This window comes from Microtus ochrogaster, chromosome 24 (genome assembly GCF_000317375.1).
Source record: "Microtus ochrogaster isolate Prairie Vole_2 chromosome 24, MicOch1.0, whole genome shotgun sequence".
NCBI classification, from domain to species: domain Eukaryota; kingdom Metazoa; phylum Chordata; class Mammalia; order Rodentia; family Cricetidae; genus Microtus; species Microtus ochrogaster.
Window position 1 is genome coordinate 9445889 of NC_022024.1, and position 9619 is coordinate 9455507.

At 38.9% G+C, this 9619-nt stretch overlaps 1 pseudogene; it reads right to left on the reverse strand.

The window, feature by feature from the left end:
* Positions 1-8380: 8380 nt before the first annotated feature.
* On the reverse strand, positions 8381-8985 carry LOC101986761 (annotated as a pseudogene).
* Positions 8986-9619: the final 634 nt, after the last annotated feature.

Genomic DNA, 9619 nt, shown 5'->3' on the forward strand with positions numbered 1-9619 from the left:
AAAAACCTCTCTAGTTTCAGATATAAGACAATGGAATTCAGAGTTGAAAATGAAGGGGACTTTACATACAGTCTGCCCTCCTCAGCCGTGATTTCAACACTTAAGTTTGACCAACACAAAATTAAAGTGATCCCGCAAAAAATGCATCATTTTGAATATCTACAGACTTATTTTTCTTGTACTTATTAAATAATAAAGTTTAGCAACTATTTGCTTAGCGCTTATATTATATTAACTATGATATGCTATCAGGAGATATTTAAAGTATATAAACTTTATACAAATCTATACAAATAAGAGTAAAGAAATTATGCGTTGCAGAGTTTGATAGCCCTGGGTAAGGTCTGGAACGAAACTTTCATGGATACAGTGGGGCAACTCTGTGTGCATGGGTGTGTGTGTGTCTGTCTATCGGTCTGTCTCTGTGTCTATCTTGTGTCTGTGAGTGTCTGTATGTCTGTGTGTGTCTGTATTGTATGTGTCTGTGTGTGTATTTATGTATGAGTACAGCACACATACACATAAATATGATTGGGTAAACTAGAAGAGTTAACGTTTACAGAATTAAGATCTTTTAAGAAGAACAGGGGTTCAAATAAGGAAAGACATCTATTGTTGTTGATGGTGGTCTTAACTGTAGTTGGACCTTGAATGTGACTGAAAAACATGCAAAAAGTGATCAACAACAGAGAAGTAAGAGTTGTCATTAACACTAAAAGGAAGAAGCCAAATTATTTCTGAGTGATTTGAAGATGTCGAGAAAAATAAAAGTAGGTATCCAGTAGGAAAACTGTTGAGTAAGGACAATTATATGGATTCCAAGCAAAAAATAAAATAAAATAAAAGCACGTAGGAGCAGAATCTCTGAGCCAGGAAAATCCAAAAGTAGAGCCTGCATCAAATTGGTTTTGTGTGTTATCAGAAAGCACTTGTCCTGGGGGATATGGGCTATTTTGTGGGGAAGGATTTGACATACAAAAGTGCATCCTTAATTCAATATAAATTAGAAAGCCTTTGCAGTTCCTACTAAGAGGGCAGTTCTGATAAGCTGCAACCAAAGAATAAGCGCAAGGCAAAGTACAGCAAGAGGCACCATTATTTTGTGTCTATGTTCCTCCAATCAAATAAAAGAATCACACTCTCAGCTGTCGGGGGGCCTGCCCCTCACCCCCTATTCTACCTTTAATCCCAAATTGTCCCTGGGGAGAACACTTGAGGCCTGGCCTCCTTCAGCTTCCAATTTTATGCAAATATTTCAAGTTATCAGAAATCGTTCTGGCTTCACATCATCAAAATTTCTCTCACAGGTCAGTTTTTTTGTTTGTTTTATAAATGAAGTCATTCAGTAAGTATCTTATGTTTGCTTTTGCTGCAAAAAAATTTAAAAACTGGGAAAACAAGGGTTCTGAAAAAGAGCATTTACCACAATTTTGATGAATATTGGGCTTCCCGAGGGACACTCATCAACTGCAAATAATTCAGTTTTAAAGGAATGTAGGGATATAAGAGCTAAAAATCATATGAAGTCTAAAACACACAAATTTGCAGGTTTTTATCTGTACAAAACAGATGTTTACTGTGAACAGCCCTAAGTAACTAACAAAGTATCAAAATAAATACACATAAACATCTAGCTCTGTCCAGTAGAATAAGAAATAAAAAATAATTTTCAAACATGTGTGTTCACTTATAGAATTTTAGATATATAACAATATAGCTAATAACATATCTGTACACTTTCCTACTAAGATCCCAGTATACTAGATACAGAATAGTTAAGTGGTTACTCTTTTTGTTTTCATATTCCTGCAAATCTGACATTCTCCCCAAACAATGTTATGACTTAGGCAAGCAATTCCACGATGACTCCCCGTTTCCTTTTCATTTTATACCACTCTGTACCTCCTGGTCTCTGTCTACATCCCTTTCCTATTCTCTCTCCCCAATAGGTGAAGGGTTAGAGACCGCTCTCCCTACTCCTAGTCCACAGGGGAGGAAAATGAAAACAAAAGAGCAGAGCTTCCCTTGCCTGAGGCTCTGCATGGTTGATTTCCATAGGAAACAATCAACTTGACTCTGACAAGCTTGTGTGGCTTTCAGAGGGGGAGGTGGAAAGTAGGGGTGTCCCTGCCTGCTGCTTTAATGAGAGTCAGGACTGGGACAGTAATCATGACAGATGGCATATGAATATCAGACTGGCACCTTAGCAAGGTTTTTCTTGGGCCTGCTGAGGACAGAGAGGTGTCCGAATCAACTGTCTCTGCACCTGACATGCTCCAAGCAAAAAAGAACCCACACCTACCCTGGCTGGTTTGGGGAAAGACTTGCCACCAAAACACGTTTCCTTCCAGAAGCACTGGTTTGTTATTGCACGCTCACTAGCTGAGCCATTCCTAGAATGGTCACTGTGCCTGACATTGGATCTCTTGGCTCTTCTGGGTAGAAACCTCACAATGTTTTCCCAGGTCTAACACCTTCTACTATTTGGTAAGCCATGTCAATGCCCAGTCTTAAATGTGTTCTTATATCAAGATAACACAGTCACTTCCAAATGGGGGTTTTGTCCATGGCTTCTTATTTCAGTAGAGCTTTATATGAAATTCTTCTCTCTTTACAATTCTGCTTTATCTGAATTATGTTTTTGACACGTAAACATTCTTCCCTGGTAATGTATGTTATAATTTGTCCCTCTAATAAGTATACATCTTCAAAAAAAAAAACTCAGAAAAGCTTTATGATGTTTTCTTTTCTGTTTTTAGATATTGTCTGAATTAGTAAATAAAAGTGGCTTCTAATTTTGGAGAATTATCCTGCCTCTGTCTTCCTAGGGCTGGAAGTACAGGCATGTGTTGTGCTGCTGTTACAAGCTCATCTTATGCTTTTCATGCTGAGCCTGGATTCTGATGACAATTTTTAAAAATGTCTGTGGAGATGACTTCGTTGCTCTCCTCCCTCTCTCTTGAGATTATAGATGTACCTGAAGCATATAATGCATTCGTCTTTAGTTAATGCCCAATACAGCAAGCGGAAGCCAATACAGCATTTTCAACAGTGAGTAACAAAATTATGTTTATAGGTTACTATTTGTTTAGTGCGTGTGTGTGCCTTCTGTTACATAGAAAACACCTATTTATTATTAAAACTGTCTCAAGAGGGTGACAGAGATAAGGAAGACTGAAGCTTAGGTATGCAGCTTGCTAACCACTACATAAGTGGTGATTACTAAGAACACGGTTAGAACCCTAGTTCAACCAGATGAGTTATCAGCGGACCTCTGTGTTCCATGAAGATGATGAATTCACCAACACACTTCTTCTGCTGTTTCTTCACTTCTGAGAGCAGTTTAGGAGATAGGAACCTTTTATGGAAAATTGCTGTTTCCCTACAAGTTTAAGGTAGAAAACAGGCAAGAATAAAATGTTATAGATTCAACCCAAAATTTTCCTCTACAAAAGAAGTACATGAGGTGTAATATTACAACTCTGTGAAATACTTAAAAATAGTAACCGGAGGGAAACTTAATTACTAAATGATTGCATACAACAACCGGTAGTGAAAAGAACATTATTAAGGATACGTGGTCCTTGGTTTTAATTCTCTATACCATAGTGAGATGGGCTAAGTTCATTTTGTTCATCTCACTAGCCCAATTGAATTAAAACACTATAGTCAGCCTAGATATTTAACTGTCTTAAACATTATTCTGTAATGTTTTGTGTCCTTCAACATCTTTAATAATTTAAATAGGGGATATCAGAAGTGCCTGAACTATATATAAGTAAGTTTAAAAATTATCTTTTTTGATGATTAAAAGTGCATGCAGTGATATCAATGATCCAGGCAAGTTGTGGGCAATAGAATATAGAACTGAGCAGTTAGCACAGTTAGCATTGCTGCCCCTAGTCCTTCAGACTAGGACAGAAAGCGCTTCATTGTTTGAATATTTTTTTAATTAATTGATTTTGAAAAACTTCTCCCTGTTGAAGTTTTGCAAAACAAAGACAGATAAACGAAGTTCCATCTTCATCTGAGCCTTATTTTCTGCAAAACTGGAGGCATTAAACCATAATCCCTTGGGCCTTAGGGAGCTGCCACACTTTGACTATGACCCTTAATCCTCTCTTACAGGTCCCCTAGAGTAAGCGATACTGGTAACTGCTCGGATGGGACTCTGGTCACATCTGGTCCCAGGACTCTATGCTCTGCATAGAAACAGAAGGACAGATAAACAATTTGGATTTTTCTCCTATTCTCTTTTGAAGGGTACACCTTATTGTACAATGTGCTGTGACCCCCAACTCCATTTGTCCGCTAATGTGATTATATGCTAATTTGAGTTTTATTTTGCATCTGATTTTCATGCTATTTACTTTATTTTCAAATAAGCTAGGGTCCTCTCAACTATGAGTCCCATCATCCAGTACTGGGCATCAGTTCTTCCAGGCTCTGTGACAAAAGAGGAGGTTTTCCTTTCCCTCTCTTTTTATTGCTATTTTATCAATCCTCAAAATGTCATTTGTTCAGACCCTGACAAGCCTATATCATTGAAAATGGAAATTTTTAGCCAATTTAATATTTTACTAGAGAAATATAACAACCTATCAGTGGATTCTGACTGCATTTGATAGATTTTATTTTACTTTTCTGTTTTCAATAGAAACATAGAAAGTACATGTTCACTTACTAAACCTCCAAATGGTATAGTCATTCTGTGTGGGAGATATAATTATTAGACGTGTTTTAAAGGCAAATTAGTTGAGCTACTGAGAAATGGTATGTTCGTAAAGCTAAAGTGTTAATAAAAAAGCAGGACTGGGATAAGGTTTCCTGTCATTTGGTGAATAAAAGTTAAAAACGAAAACAAAGTACATGAGCATATGAAAATACATTACTATTAAAATAATCTTATCTAAATTCATTGCAAAAGATTGTTGTGCCTCTCAAACCTATACTTTCAGACATCTCAGGTCAGAATAATTATAATCAGAGCAACAAATATAAGAAGGACAAAGGGGTTAACAAAACAATTAGCCATCATTTTTGAAAATTTTGTCTTATTTTCTAAAATTGGGTTGCTTGGTTTTCTCTTTGGAAACAAAATTCCTTCAAATACATCATTCTTTCATTCTCAGAAACCCTGAATTTAGTGATCATTACAGAACAACAACTTAAGACAGGTTTAATGCAGATGATTTGAGAAAATTAACCTAAGAAGTCAGCTTATTATCCAGTTTTAAAAAGATAAAAATGGGGATTGGAGGTACAGTTTAACAGATTACGGCACTTGCTGTTCTGGCAAAGAACCTGGGTTCAGTTCCCAACACCCACATGGCAGCTCATAACTGTTCTTCTCTCCAGTTCCAGAGATCCAATGCCCTCTTCTGGCCTCTGTGGGCACCAGACATGTAACGGTGCACAGACACACATGAAGGAAAAACACTCATATATATACACATATATGTATATATAAGCAAATATTTAGAAAAAGTTAAATATATGTAAAACAAGTATGTAAATATCTCTAATGAAAGGCAGAATGTGATTGGTTTTATTGAAAAGGCCACATAGTGTCATGGATACTTAGGCCTAAAAAGAAAAACCACAAAAACAGACTCCTACTGGCTTCAAAGAACCTTCTGAGGAAACATCCTTATTGAAAGATGGATGCTAACTGTGCCAGCAGAGAGTAAGGCAGAATGGGAATCCACAAAATCTTTAATGGTATAAGTAGGGGTTTCAACAAAGTAAATTATTATTGCCTTCAAAAACCCAAAGAACAGGCTATCCCTTGCCAAAACTGTATATTCTTCAAAAGAGGAAGTAGAAAGGTGGAGGTGGAAGACACACAGCAGTCAGAACGGTTTCAGATTGCACCTCCATCCAGAATTGGGGGAAGAAAGATCAGAAAAAAGTTGCTTTCTTCAGACCTGGCCATAAAAAGGGACAAAAAATAAAACAGTAGACCCCACCCGGCCTAACAGGCATTATTGTGAGCACTGTTGGCCCTCATTGTGTTCATAAGATTGTGTCCAACCTCTAACGGCAGGCCTAGCTAGCACAGATGGGGCTTTTCAACCTAGCCTGACTGTCTATTCTCTGGCTAGCATCAGACTCCAGCCAACACAAAACTCCCCTCTAATGGTAATTGAATCCACACTTTTATAGTTCATTACCTCTCTGATAGATTAGATTAGATTGGGCTGAGCTGTGGCTGCTTTTGCCAACGGTTTAGGTTGGAGCAAAGAAAAGGAGAGGAGCCTGAAATAGGGGGGAAAAAATTAAAAGGGCATGATAGAGTGATCTTTCTTTCCAGACGCCAATCTATTTTTTTTTTCACAACACCTTCTCCAGCCCGTGTGCGTGCCCATGAGCACGGTCACACACACACACACACACACACACACACACACACACACAAACACACACCCCTTTTCTGAATGTCAAAAATCGAAAGTTGTCTTAAAATTCAAGAATTGAAAGTGGTATCTCAGAACTGAAGACTGTCTTGCCTAAACTGCTTTGGTTAAAATGAAGATACTGAAGCTCAGATGAAGAAGGATATTCTCCAGATTCTGAACCCAGAGACCCCAGAGGTGGTTACCATGAAAATGTACTATACAGGACTATATGCAAGAGAGATTATTGAAGTGAGTTTATTTGACAGACAGGTCCAGTCTTGGGTCTCTGGATGCACTCCTGCATGCAGTGAGGCCACATCACCCCTGTGGCACCCCCAATGTGATTGAGCACAGCACAGATCAGCAGCTGGCAAGACTCCTCCATGGGCAATTTTGACTCGGGATACTTTATGCTTTGACACAGTCAAAACTCCAAGAGTTTGAGTTCACTCCCTGTACAACCGTCCTCCCGTCTCTTTTTCTAGGCACCAGAATTGCCCTATGCTCTCAGGGTTTTCCTTGTCTGTTCAAGCTGGCTTTCCTTTATCCTTCACGGATATCTTCTAACCTTGAACTCCACCCCTTCAAAAAGTTATCTTGCTTATGTAGTCCAGTTATTATCTGCTGCTCAAGCTCCTAAAGTGATATCCTTGGTCTCTTCCTTACATTGGCTTAACACCCTCTACACACACACACACACACACACACACACACACACACACGGTAACATATTTTCTCTATGCAGTAGCCTTGGCTTTTTATTTTCATGAACTGAAAGACTTAGAAATTCATTATCATTTTTATGCAGGTCTTCATTTTCTAGGGCCACGGATAAGGGGATTTAAGATAAATCTCCTTAGACAGTGGGAACTGGAGGGTGGTTTCCAAATGTGTTCGCCCATTTGGACCCTGGATGCTCAAAAGCGATGAGCAGGAATCTTTTAGAGTGCTCCTGGGGAAGTCCAGGCCACTGCTTCATCTCGGGAAAGCTGCATTTTCCTAGAGAACGGTTCTCATTGCAATGTTGGAGGGATTCGCTTAGAATTCAAAGAATGGATTATTTCTGCACAAATTCTGATTAAAATGGGTTCCCCAAACCTCAGCCAAAAAAGATTAACAACGGCTCAAACTCCTACAACCAGCACATCTTCGTAAATAACTCCTAATCTCCCTACTGTTAGTTTATCTGCCAAGCATTAAACAGAAAGGCTGATCCCTAAACTTGTATTAAAAATAATGACATGATACAGCACTCTGTCTCCTGACAGTTGTTAAGCTCAGAGTAAGTCTCTTTTCTATCTAACTCTAACCAAGGGTATATGAGCATTTAGAGAAGGGAGTAAAAGGACCCTGCCTAAATTTTAAAATTCCTGAAATCCTCAAAAAATAAAAATATTAAAAAATAAAGAATTGCTACCATCAGAATAAACATAAAATCCCAAAATAACAAACACACAGAAGTTCCCGGAGGGATATGAGCTGTGATTGGTCACTGGCTATAATGAGAAAAGTCATGAGCTTCCATCTTCACACTATGATATTTACAAGTAATCCAACAGAGTGGCTAGAAGAGGAAATTAGTTATCGAAAGGCTGGACTTCAACTCAGCTACTGTTCACTTAGACACCTAGTGTTCTCATTAAAAATCAAAATAATGCTTGCCATATTGCCAACAAGAAGCCATGTGTCAGGTTTTATTAATTATAGTCAAGTTATGGGAAAGATAGTTGAAATCTATTAATGTTTGTTCTTTGTTCTTACTTACAGGATAAAGGGGAGCCAGACATAAAGTTGCTCAACACCTTTGCAACCGAGACTAAGTTCAGGCCATTGATAATAGTCACAGATTATGGTCTCCCACTGCAGGTTTGCCCTTGCCCTCTCTATGTCTACCTCACTACTTAGTCTCTGTCCTCATATGGCCCAAATGTAACCATAAGGGCAGGATCTAGAGCAACAGCTTTTTTTTTTTTTAACAGAACTTGCCTCAAGTTTATTTGTAAAAACAGCATAAGGTCCTGAACATCTGCAAATACTGTGTAGGTGTTCACACCAGTCCATCTGTCTTCACACTGGCAGACTGTGACGTTTTTTATGGGGCCTTCACAGGGGCCTGGGCACCTTTGGGAGCCTGAGCTGCAGCTGAGGCCTCTGCCTTGGCTTGAACCTTGGGCTTTGTTTTTTGGAGCCTACGACCCCTGGCCTTGTAGCTTCTAATCCGCTTCCCAAGCTTGGGGTGAGCAATTAAAGCCAGACGGGTGAGTTTGCGGGTGGGGCCCTTTGACACCTTGGGCTTCATCACCTGGGGCTTCACCAGGGCCTTGATGGCCTCCGCACGTGCACTCATGGCCTTTGCATTATTTGCCTGCATCTTCTTCAGGCCTTTCTTGTTGTGCTTCTTGGCAAAGCGCATGTTCCTCAGGAACTTGGGGTCAACCCCCTTGAGAGATTCGTATCTTTGTGACCGGGGTTTCTTGATGCCGTTTCTGTGCCGTTTCCTGGACTGGTTGTGTGTGGTGTGGTTCTTGGACTTGGCCATGGCTGGACGGTAATCGGCGGCTCCCGAAGCGCCTGCGACCGGAAGAGAAAGAGCTAGAGCAACAGCTTTTGAGATTAAATAAAAGCTACATGTTTGAACTGGTGAGAAACTAAGTTTCTGAGTCCTTGGTGCTGTATATATATTTTCTCCCGATGAATCTTATTTATTATTTTGAGATTTTTTTTGTTTCTTTTTTTTTTATTTTTTTATTGAGATTTTTTTTTAATCAGAGAAAACTAGACTTCTATACTTCTCAAGCCACAATTGTTGGGTTTTGTTTTACAGTTTTTTGCTAAGTAGTCAGACAAGTGCCACAATATATTACTACGTAAGTACAAAAGTTTTTTTATTGATTTTTATTGAGCTCTACATTTTTTTCTGCTCCCCTCCCTGACCCTCCCCTCCACTTCAGCCCTCTCCCAAGGTCCCCACGCTCCCAATTTACTCAGGGGATCATGTTTTTTTGTTGTTGTTGTTGTTGGGTATTTTTTACTTCCCATGTAGATTAGATCTATATATGTCTCTGTTAGGGTCCTCATTGTTGTCTAGGTTCTCTGGGATTGTGATTTGTAGGCTGGTTTTCTTTGCTTTATGCTTAAAAACCACTTATGAGTGAGTACATGTAATAACTGTCTGTTTATTTATTTATTTATTTATTATGTATACAATATTATGTCTGTGT